This window comes from Micropterus salmoides, unplaced genomic scaffold, assembly GCF_014851395.1.
Source record: "Micropterus salmoides isolate LMB-PRFRI ecotype aquatic unplaced genomic scaffold, ASM1485139v1 Ms_hic_scaffold_11, whole genome shotgun sequence".
NCBI classification, from domain to species: domain Eukaryota; kingdom Metazoa; phylum Chordata; class Actinopteri; order Centrarchiformes; family Centrarchidae; genus Micropterus; species Micropterus salmoides.
Genome location: NW_024040152.1, coordinates 20,130,835 through 20,142,916, shown reverse-complemented (window position 1 = coordinate 20,142,916; position 12,082 = coordinate 20,130,835). Strand labels below are relative to the sequence as shown.

At 41.3% G+C, this 12,082-nt stretch overlaps 1 pseudogene; it reads left to right on the top strand.

Annotated features, from left to right (window-relative positions):
* Positions 1-266: 266 nt before the first annotated feature.
* Positions 267-1,762, top strand: LOC119898287 (annotated as a pseudogene).
* The last annotated feature ends 10,320 nt before the right edge of the window (positions 1,763-12,082 follow it).

Genomic DNA, 12,082 nt, shown 5'->3' with positions numbered 1-12,082 from the left:
TGCATTGTTCTGGTATATGGTAGGCCTATTGAAATTGAAAATTTAATAGTGCTCCCACAGAATCCTTTTTTATCTGTTTGACAAAAGTCAACGAGAGTAATTGTCACATGGTTGCTAACGTTAGCTGGGAGCAGGTTTCTAGTTTAAAAGATATTTCACTGAAAGTAACATTATCTTCAGCTCGCCTCTGCCTGGATGGGGGTCCCCATCATTGTTAGCTAGCTTTCTGTTGACACCAGTTGTAAGAGAATCAGGTGAGGAGAGACATGTCCGAGTCAAAGAGACAAAGAAGGAGGTGATGCCGGGGAGACAGAGATGCTGGACCTCTGGGCCAAAATCTGTCCGGTTCCAGTCGGGATCGAGAATACCAACCCAGGGAACAAAGGGTAATGCAAACACATATTACTGCCTTTATAGCGAAGCAAAGGTTGTTCTGATTGCTGCTTTATTCTTGTTTAATGTTGTTTTCACTTTCATTTGTCTATTCAGGATGGGAGTGAGGATCCACTGGGCCCACTCATTCAGAAGACCCCCATCATTCTTGCTAAACCCCCTGTAGAAAGGGTAATTACAGAGATACTAAGCTGTTTTTTGTTATTAGTGTTATTGAACACAAATAATAATAATACAATAACTATGTCATTAGAGCTTTTAAACTTGCTTGCAGGAAAGTCCAGTTGACCACAAAGTCAGAATATACAGTAATGTGACCAAAATATGTGAAATCAAACATCATATTATCGAATTTGAGAAGAAAGTTTGGTCGTGAGTAGATTTACATGAATTCCTTCCTTCACACTTTTGTCCAAGGCCATGTGGGGTACTTAGAAATTTACATAACTCTTGTCAGAGATTAGAACTATAAACACATATGTAGTCACAGTTAATTAGTGATCCCTCCAGAAAGTACAGATGGTTAAGCGCTTCTTCATTTAGCCTGTTGTGATCTATCGACTTGCTGTTGTTGGATCCTTTTCAAGGCCAAGTCATCGCAGAATGCGCCTGTGAGTGGAGCTCCAGAGAAGCCCATCATGCTAATGAAAGCCAGGGATGATGGAGGGAAGCCGGGGACCCCTCCAGAAGCAGCTGCTCAGCCCCCTGGTCCTGGGCCCTCCAAGATGGGGAAGGAAGGGCATGGACTCAGCCTGTATACCAGATCCAGAACAGGGTGATGGGTGCTACTGCATCGAGCAGCAATGTGGACCGTAAGTTATTGTGGATTTCACAAACATAACAGGTTTTTCTTCTACTGAAAATATGAGTTACAGTTACTTTATTTCATTTGACTTGCAGCTATGGTTGGCCAGTCTAAACTCCTCCCTCCAGAGAAGATGAAGCACAGCATCAAGCTAGTGGATGATCAGATGAACTGGTGTGACAGTGCCATGGAGGTGAGTTAGTGTTCAATGAATTTAGTTGATTGTTGAGCCACTATATTTATACTGTACTGTAAGGACAGTGTTTTGTGTTTTATTGTGATGTGTTGCAGTATCCTGAGGAAGATCCAAGGCAAGGGTGGTGCTAACACCAACAATAAGCTCAAGCTTGTCAACTGCTCAGTTACGTGTAAATGATGATAAATTTGAAATTTATCAAATTAAATGATTAGATGATGATTTCATTTAGAAATAGTATGTCCACCATTAAAAGATGCTGACAAGAATGAGACTTTCCCATAATGACAGAATATCCTCTAGTATTTAAGAGGAATTTGAAAAAATAGGAAATGTTCTGGGCGGCACCGTGGTGCAGTGGTTAGCACTGTTGTCTCACAGCAAGAAGGTTGTGGGTTCAAACCTCAGTTTCCCAGGCCTTTTTGTGTGGAGTTTGCATGTTCTCCCAGTGTCTGCGTGGGTGCTCTCACCATCCAAAGTCCTTAGGTGTGAGCGTGAGTGGTTGTTTGTCTAGGTGTGGCCCTGCGATGGACTGGCGACCTGTCCAGGGTGTACCCCGCCTTGCGTCCGATGTCAGCTGGGATTGGCTCCAGCCCCCCCGCGACCCTGTACGCAGGATAAGCGGTTGACTAAATCGAGAAGGACTGAACTTTTTGAGGGATTTTTTTCTTAATACAAAAGTTACTGTTAGACTTACACTATTGTTAGTACAATATAAGACTAACCTGAACTACAGAGTGGTCTAAAACTATAGCATTGATACACCAGTAACATCATCCGTGAAATAAATCCTCTAAAAGAAAGGCGCTGATCAGGGAGTAGAATAATCCATAATGTTTTTAATCAACAACAGACTGTCAAATCAAATAATATTTCAGTCAGTTTTCACATCAAACTGGAGGGATAATAAATAATAACTACTCTAATAATAAATTCTAAATTTAAGTAAACTAAAATAAAATGCCTAATTTTTAGAAAAAATTTAATAAAAAGTGTAGCTTGAAGTGATTAAGTGTTGTCTTAACCAATTTTATAATAAACACTCAACACATCATAGCAAATGAACAGCTGTAACGCCTCCTCTTCTCTTTCATTCCCTCTTACAGAGCTACCACTCCTATTTTCTCTTGTTCAGTGAGAAACGTGAGCTCTAGTTTGTCCTGCCAGCTAGCATTGAAGTTCAATGAGATATTCTGATTTGAACTGTCCGTGGGAGTAATGTACATGTAAAAATCTGTACCGTCTTGATTAAAAGCCACGTGAAATCTCTTTTCCCTTATGTCTCCTCAATTCGTGCGTGTTTCCAAAACGTCTCTGGTGAATCTTGCGGACTCGACTCGCAAGCATCGGAATGCACAGATTTGATTGGCTGAGCAGTGTCACATGAGACGATTAGAGCACATGCGATTGGTCTGTGAGTTTCCTAGTCCGCTAAACCAGTACAGTAAATGCTAAAAAAGCTGCGCGGGTTAAAATAGAAGTGCTCCAATAATAAATCGGCTGTAGGTCGGCAGTCCGGAGAGGACAGTGGCTGGATCTGTATCCGGACCGCGGTCCGTCTATTAGTGACCTCTGTTATAGGTTATTAGAGAAAGGAAAATATGTTTTGGGTTTAATAAAATAAACTATTAAATGTCTGCTTAACTTAAATTAATAGTGTATTCTCCGCCCATTCAAAATTAAATTACCACAAACACATAATACAAATCAATAGTACATTTCTATATTATCTACATCAAAATGTTGGATTTTAAAGCTGCACTTAAAAGTGATGGTGCTCTTTCTGAACACACAGGGGCGACATTGTAAACCCATCTGCTACTGTAGAGTGTCAGCTTATCATACTTTTGTTTGTTTTCTAACAGTTCACACAACATTTAAAAAAAATATTCATTTTGTGACACTGCACAATGTCCACACACCAGAAAATCATATATAGTACGGTAAAACTTCAATGAATAACCCGGGCTTTCATTTGCTTAAATCACAGAGCTCATCCTGCTTATATTTGGGCCTTTAATTCCTTTACCATGCCAGTGCATGTGCATGAATAATTCTTTGGTGCTCATTATTGGGAGTCTAACCAATCTAACAATGTGCTGCAAGTCCATTTATACCAACATTTATATAAGTATGCACAATCTAAGCAGCTTAGCTCAAGTAGCTGACCGGGCTTCTAAAACTTCTAAAACCAGACCAGGCATCCTAATTGAGATCTGCGCCTATTTGTCAAACGTGTAGCCACACCAGGCCAGTAAGAGGGACAGGCGTCTAATTGGGTCTATAAATATATATAAAGTGGGTACAGAAAGTATTCAGACCCCTTTAAATTTTTCACTCTTTGTTTCATTGCAGCCATTTTCCAAAAATCAAAAAAGTTCATTTTATTTCTCAGTAATGTACACTCAGCACCCCATCTTGACAGAAAAAAACAGAAATGTAGAAATTTTTGCAAATTTATTAAAAAAGAAAACCTGAAATATCACATGGTCATAAGTATTCAGACCCTTTGCCGTGACACTCATATTTAACTCAGGTGCTGTCTATTTCTTCTGATCATCCTTGAGATGGTTCTACACCTTCATTTGAGTCCAGCTGTGTTTGATTATACTGATTGGACTTGATTAGGAAAGCCACACACCTGTCTATATAAGACCTTACAGCTCACAGTGCATGTCAGAGCAAATGAGAATCATGAGGTCAAAGGAACTGCCTGAAGAGCTCAGAGACAGAATTGTGGCAAGGCACAGATCTGGCCAAGGTTACAAAAAAACTTCTGCTGCACTTAAGGTTCCTGAGAGCACAGTGGCCTCCATAATCCTCAAATGGAAGACGTTTGGGACGACCAGAACCCTTCCTAGAGCTGGCCGTCCGGGGGAGAAGCCTTGGTGAGAGAGGTAAAGAAGAACCCAAAGGTCACTGTGGCTGAGCTCCAGAGATGCAGTCGGGAGATGGGAGAAAGTTGTAGTAAGTCAACCATCACTGCAGCAATCCACCAGTCGGGGCTTTATGGCAGAGTGGCCCGACGGAAGCCTCTCCTCAGTGCAAGACACATGAAAGCCCGCATGGAGTTTGCTAAAAAACACCTGAAGGACTCCAAGACGGTGATAAATAAGATCCTCTGGTCTGATGAGACCAAGATAGAACTTTTTGGCCTTAATTCTAAGCGGTATGTGTGGAGAAAACCAGGCACTGCTCATCACCTGTCCAATACAGTCTCAACAGTGAAGCATGGTGGTGGCAGCATCATGCTGTGGGGGTGTTTTTCAGCTGCAGGGACAGGACGACTGGTTGCAATCGAGGGAAAGATGAATGCGGCCAAGTACAGGGATATCCTGGACGAAAATCTTTTCCAGAGTGCTCTGGATCTCAGACTGGGCCGAAGGTTTACCTTCCAACAAGACAATGACCCTAAGCACACCGCTAAAATAACGAAGGAGTGGGTTCACAACAACTCCGTGGCTGTTCTTGAATGGCCCAGCCAGAGCCCTGACTTAAACCCAATTGAGCATCTCTGGAGAGACCTGAAAATGGCTGTCCACCAACGTTTACCATCCAACCTGACAGAACTGGAGAGGATCTGCAAGGAGGAATGGCAGAGGATACCCAAATCCAGATGTGAAAAACTTGTTGCATCTTTCCCAAAACGACTCATGGCTGTATTAGATCAAAAGGGTGCTTCTACTAAATACTGAGCAAAGGGTCTGAATACTTATGACCATGTGATATTTCAGTTTTTCTTTTTTAATAAATTTGCAAAAATTTCTACATTTCTGTTTTTTTTTCTGTCAAGATGGGGTGCTGAGTGTACATTACTGAGAAATAAAATGAACTTTTTTGATTTTTGGAAAATGGCTGCAATGAAAAAAAGAGAGAAATATTTAAAGGGGTCTGAATACTTTCTGTACCCACTGTATAAATGCCTTTGTTAATGGAAGTAGTAGTACAATCATTTCTTTAAACTTATTTCCAAAACTTGAGAAAATTCCCAGGTTTTACATTAGTGTACTTTCAGTGAGAGACAGGCTACTTGGAAGAATAAGTTATGGAGGTCATCATATTAGTTTGCACAGTGGTTACGTATTCAGAGCCCAGACTCAAGAAATCAAGGAAAGAGGAGGAAACCAGAGCACAGACATTGATTTCTTCATCACACAGGAGAAAGTCATCTTCTTGGATACACAGGTTTGAATGAAGTATTATGGATTTGCTGACAGTCGTAGTAATCTTCTGTCAGAATAAAAGTCATGAACTGTGTAAATAGACATGTCCCTTGGAAGACAAAGAAGTTACGATGAGACTGTAACTGTAAAAAATTATAAATTCTTTGTTTCTTTAGCCAATGCTCAGCCCATCTATTCTTGTCCACCTCATCGACAATGCCTGCAGATGGCTGTGAGTGAAAATGTGTTAACACTAGTTGTTTATGTGAGCTCAGGTGCATAACCTTGAGGGACCAATTCCTATTTTTGTCTCGATAGCCTATCAGTGTTGAGATTGTCCATACATCACTGACGGCTTCAGAGCGATGTGTGGAGAGGGCCGGGCAGAACGGAGGATTGAAAAGCTGCTGGCTAAACTTGGGGGAGAGGAGCAGGGAGCAGCACTGCAACAGACTACGACTTCATATTTATATAAAAACTGGACAAAACTCGACATTACTTGGAGAAAAGAAAGCGTGGAAGTTGAACTACCTGGTGAGTTCAGAAAACATGTGTCTGTAACTTTATTCCAGCTATCATTGTACTTTACTGTGACCAAGTTAGCATAGAATAGCCCTGATTGATCCAAACTCCATTCAGAAAACAACCAGTTTAGAAGTTGTTGTCCTGCTGTCTTGCTGACAGACCTGACAAAGCATGAATTCATATGTTTAGCAAATCTGTATCATGTTGTAGTTATTTCGGCATCAGTTTAATCCGTTTATTGCTATTTAATCACAGCAAAATGTTTACTTTGGGTTCATACAGCTGTAGTAATGGCAAGTTGTATTTATTCACGTTATCGCGTTAAAATCGCCTTCTCACCTTTTGTGTGAACACTTGCAGCAAATGTACTCATGCAAGGAAAGCATCGCAAGGAGAAAATTCGCGTTCTTCTTCTTCTGGCTTTCCAGCAGACTAGCTGCCTTGCGGCATATTGCTGCCTCTCACAGTTCATTCTCAGTATCGTTTCATGGCATCACCATTTTCAGAGGGGTAATCCTGTTGCAGATATAAAGTACATGACTGCTTCCACTATCTTCGATTGGTTCTCAGGAGGATTCAAAATGTCTCTCAATGTCACTGTCTGTATTCCAGCTCCTGATAGCGTAGAGTAAAGTTGATCCCTTTGCTTTTTGTACTGCCGACATTCCATAAACACATGTTTAACAGTCTGTTGTTGATTGCAGGTTCTACAGAGTCCATCCTCATGTTTGCCCATCTTTGCCAGATCCTATGCAAGTCCACAGTGTCCCAGTCGTTGTCTTGTCATGATTACAGAATGTCTTCTCTTTTTTTGCATTGAATACTAGTGATGACCCCTTGTTTCATTTTCCCACTCCCTCTGCCACACTGCTGTAATGTGTCCCTTAATGACAGTCCGACATTCAGAAACAATCCAAACTGCTAGCTCAATGTCTCTTTTCAAAGCCATTTTTGCTGCCCTGTCTGCCACCTCATTCCCTTCCACCCCAACAAGTGCAGGCACCCAAAGAAATCCCACTGACCCTCCAGCCTGTTCGATTCTATGCAACAGAACCATCAGCTCTACAAAAAGGTCTGGCCGTGCTCCCCAATCGCTTCCTCAACACTGAAGACAAATCGGAGCATAATACTGCTCTTCTTGGTTGAACTTCCTCCACCCACTGTAGTGCCCATACAATAGCTAGAAGTTCTGTTGTATACACCGATACCCTCTCAGACAGTCACTTGAGCTTTACAATTTCATATTGTGGGATATAAAAAGCAAAACCTGACTTCCTATTTTGTGGATCTTGAGATCCATCTGTATAGATCTGTAGATAAGACCCCCAATGATTTTCCAGTCTTTGTTTTACCATATGGGAATGCACAGTGCCTTCATGATGTTTTATGTTGTCCATTATACTGAAGTTTATTTCTGGTATGGGCAGCATCCACGGTGGTACAACTGACCAGTGAACTTGCGGGGCCACCCCTACCTCCCTCTGTCCCAGTTCCTCCACCTTTTTACTCATGTTAAATATAAAACATTCCTTCCTCCTTTTCCCTGACTCCCACTCCCATGCCTTAAGTAGTACTGTTTTTGTAGGATGTTGTCCTTTATGTGCCCATAGCTTAACAATATACTGCATTGCCAATTTCTCCCGTCGAATTGATAGTGGCATTTCCCCCATCTCTACCAGTAAAGCCGGGACTGGAGTTGTACAAAGGGCCCCGCAACATAGTCTCAGTTAGCCTGTATAACTTCCAGCCTTTTTAAGTGTGTTTCAGCTGCTGTCCCATAACATACACAACCATAATCCAGTCCTTACCATTGCCCTGTAGATCATTAGTTGAGTATCTCTGCCTGCACCCCATGTACTACCTGAGAGGGAACGCATTACATTTATCACTTTTTCACACTTGTTTACTACATTATTTATTTGAAAATTCACGTTTGGTCTGAATGCCGCATAAGTCTCTTCAGATCGGCCACCTTCCTGTTTACAGCGTGCCATGTGATCATTTTAGTTCAAAACTGGTTCACTAACCTAAATCTGTATAGGTGGGTACTTGTTTGTCTGCGATGGGTATGTGTTATACTTACTTACTGCCCATGTTTACAGAACAAAAGAAGAGGGTTGCTCTCAGGAACGCTCTGACGATAACTTGGGATAAATATCTACTCCTGCCGCAGGAATGTTGAGCATTTCGTCTTGTATCTTGAGAGGATATTTGTCTTCTGCTTTTTCATAAGTTCAGTAATGCTACTCTTTCAGTTGGTCTTTTAGACCACAAATGTGGGCAAATCCTTTTTAAACTGCCTATGTACCCATCTAACGTGTGTTGAAACTCATCTAACATAATTTGCTGATATAAGCAGCAATAACTGGAATAACCACCCTCATGATGAGACACATTCCCTGTGGTTACTTGTACTTATTAGTGAGTTTTTATTAACTTGATTTTCACTCAAGTGATGATTTTCACAAAAGTGTGACTGTAGTGGAACCAGTAGCTGTTATCAACTTGGTGGTAGTATCAATGGGGTAAATACCTAGGGGGAGAAATTAAGAATTAACAAATAAAGCAGTCAATACAAGAGGATTGTAAGGAGACGTATAAAGTACAGCACAGAAGGTGCATGTTAGCGGTTTGAGGTGTTATATGAGAAAGTGTTCTCAGAAGAGATGAGTTTCTCACAAGCTTCTTGAAGTTAGAAATAGTTAGAGATGCATATGTATTTGAATGCACTGTTGCTCACTTTAATTGTTGTCCTTACTGTCTGCAAAGGCAAGGCAAATTTATTTGTATAGCACAGTCCAGCAACAAGGCATTTCAAAGGGCTTTACATAAAACATAAAAGCAACATTTAAAAAGAGTCAAATATAAAATAAAATTAGATTAATTTACCTGATAAACCTATTTGTTTACCCATAATTCTAATGGGTTATGAATAATCAGGCTTTCCACCTTTTATTGTTTGCTTTGTTTGATTTCCCATCTCTCACACCAGTCAAAACTCATATGATATTTTGTTTCTGTGCTACAATCTTGGTAAAAGCAGTCAAAACAGCAGAGAAAACTAAATTCTACTTGGCCCTGTTAAAAATATCAAAACAGCGGAGAAAAAGCTTGGCCCTGTTAAGACTTGGTCTAAGTGAGACCAAATTCAAAGAGACCAATTTCAATGTAAGTAATGGGGGACAAAAAGTCAGTCCTGTTTCAGGGCAAAAAAGGGGTTAGGTTGGTGGTTTCAAAACTCTGTAGCCAAATACCTGCCATGGCCCGCTGTGAGCTGTTACACACAATCCTGACTGAGAAGAATTCGTAAACACATTCGTCTCTGCCCACCTTCCATTTATAATGCTATAAACTTCATTCATATAGGCTACTACAAATCATATCCAGAGTGCTTGACAGGACCAGAGGTCTGTTCGCAGACTGACGTTGAGTGCAGCACAAAGTCAGATCATGACTGCTCACAGAATTATGTAAAATACCAATAACTGCCCGACAATAGTTTGTTTAGCTGCCCCAGACTACTGTATTGTGCCCTGTGGTATTAAAAGGCATCTGCTACCACCAGTCTCATGCACAAAAACGACACAGCTGCATAATAGCATCCAAACCGGTTGATTTACAGTATAATTCATTCCAATCAGAGTTACATTTACAATTACAGATTTTAACCATCACTCCTCAGTGAACTCCTTGGCTGCGGCTTGAGAACATTTTCTAGTTAAGTAGGCCTGTTTAGTATAGCCTAAGTAGATTTATCATTATGGATTTAGGCCTACCATGTTTTTAAGGAGTCTGTTCACACTGATATAAAATAAAAAAAATTTGTTTTGCGAAAGTTGAAAATATTAAACAGTAATATGGCAATTGAAAGTCCGGCCCCCGCGGTGTCTGCTTAGAACAAATGTAGCTGAGAACCCCTGATGTAGAGGTCAGTTAAATAATAGCCTTCGTCCATTGGTGGTTAAAATAAGTTTTCATATTGTTTTTTGCTATGAAAAGGACATTTCATGAGAAAGTTAGTGCAGTGAAAATCCTCCAAGATCGAATGTGGACACTCATGTGCATCATTCTCCACAATGGACTGTGAAGGGGCTGTAAAGTAAAGATGCTTTGCTCCTTATAACCAAAAAGACATCGATGCATGACAATTTTGGTTGGCACTAGCAACTTCCTGGTAACTAGTTATTACTTATTATTGTTACTAGAATGTAAAAAGGGATATGACTTCATATACAGTCCAGCATTTCCCGTTGTCCCAGTCCAGTGCCAGTAGCTTTATTGCCAGGTATGTGTACACATACGAGGAATTTGACTCTGGATTGTACATTGCTCACGACAAAATCACAATAATAAATATAAGATAAAATCAGACACAGACTTCAGTGTAGACAACACAAATATACACAAAACAATATAGACATATTGACAAATAGTGCAGTGAGCAGAGTGCAAAGGATGCCGGAGTTTGTACATGTCAGAGGTGGATGTGATATATAGGTACATATACATGCATACATGTACACATGTACACAGTGCAATGAAGCATAGTGCAAAGGATGCTGGAATAAATAAGTAAGTATTCTGTGCAGGAGTAATGACTTGAGGTAGGTGGATTTGGTATATAGTATCTACAATATGACAATATAACAGTATGAACAGCACTGAAATAGAGAATGTTGAAAGTGTTAAGTGCAATTTATACTTCTGCGTCAAATTGACGGCGTAGCCTCTGCATAGCCCCCTACCCTACGCCGTCACCTACGGCGTAGCCTGACGTGAACCTCCTGAAAAATGTAGCTACATGTTGAGTCGACGCGGACCGTAAGCTCTGTGATTGGTCGGCTGAGTAGCCTCGCAATGCCTCCGAGCCGACAGGAAGTGCCCCTGCTTTGAAGTAACTTTTACTAGACTTGTTAAAATGACTTGTTTCACTATCAGAATATGATCCATTCGGTCGATAACATTTGAAAAGGCTATACCTATAGAGGCAGAGTTACAAGAATTGTTCCTGACACCATCAGAGTGATGGCTTGTGGGAAGAAACTGTTCCTAAGTCTGTTGGTTTTGGCATACAGTGCTCTGTAGCACCTACCAGAGGCCAAACACATTTCCGCCATCTTAGCTCCATTGGTGGGAAACACGCCTCACCACATTCAAAACTCTATTGACTTTGTAAACAAAGTTCGAGGACTAAAACTGGATCCAGATGAAACCATGGTATCCTATGACGTGACTTCTTTGTTCACCTGCATCTCCACCATAGAGGCAGTAGAAACCGTTAGGAAACGGCTAACACAAGACAACACCCTGGACAACAGAACTAGCCTCAGCCCTGACCAAATCTGCAAATTACTCGACCTCTGTCTAAACACCACCTACTTCCAGTACAACGGTGGATTCTACAGACAGAAGCATGGCTGTGCCATGGGCTCACCGGTATCCCCGATTGTGGCCAACATCTACATGGAAGAAGTGGAAAGTAAAGCCCTCAACTCCTTCAGAGGAATAGCACCGAGCCACTGGTACAGATATGTGGACGACACCTGGGTCAAAATCAAAAGCCAGAAAGTGCAAGCCTTCACAGAACACATCAACTCTGTGGACAGTAACATCAGGTTCACACGAGAAGATGTTCACAACAACAGTTTGGCCTTCCTGGACTGCGCTGTACACATTGAAGAGGACAGGAGCCTGCAGATTGGTGTTTACAGAAAACCCACACACACAGACCAATACCTACTCTTCGATTCACACCACCCACTGGAGCACAAGCTAGGGGTCATGAGAACACTGCACCACAGAGCGGAAAACATACCAACAAGCGCCCAAGCCAGAGAGAAGGAACAGAACCACCTGAAGGGGGCACTTACAGCCTGTGGATACCCTAAATGGACCTTTGTGAAAACAGCCACAAGATCCAAGAAGAACAAAACTACAGGGGAGGAGGAAAAGAAGGTCAAACGCAACATTGTGATTCCATACGTGTCTGGAGTATCAGAG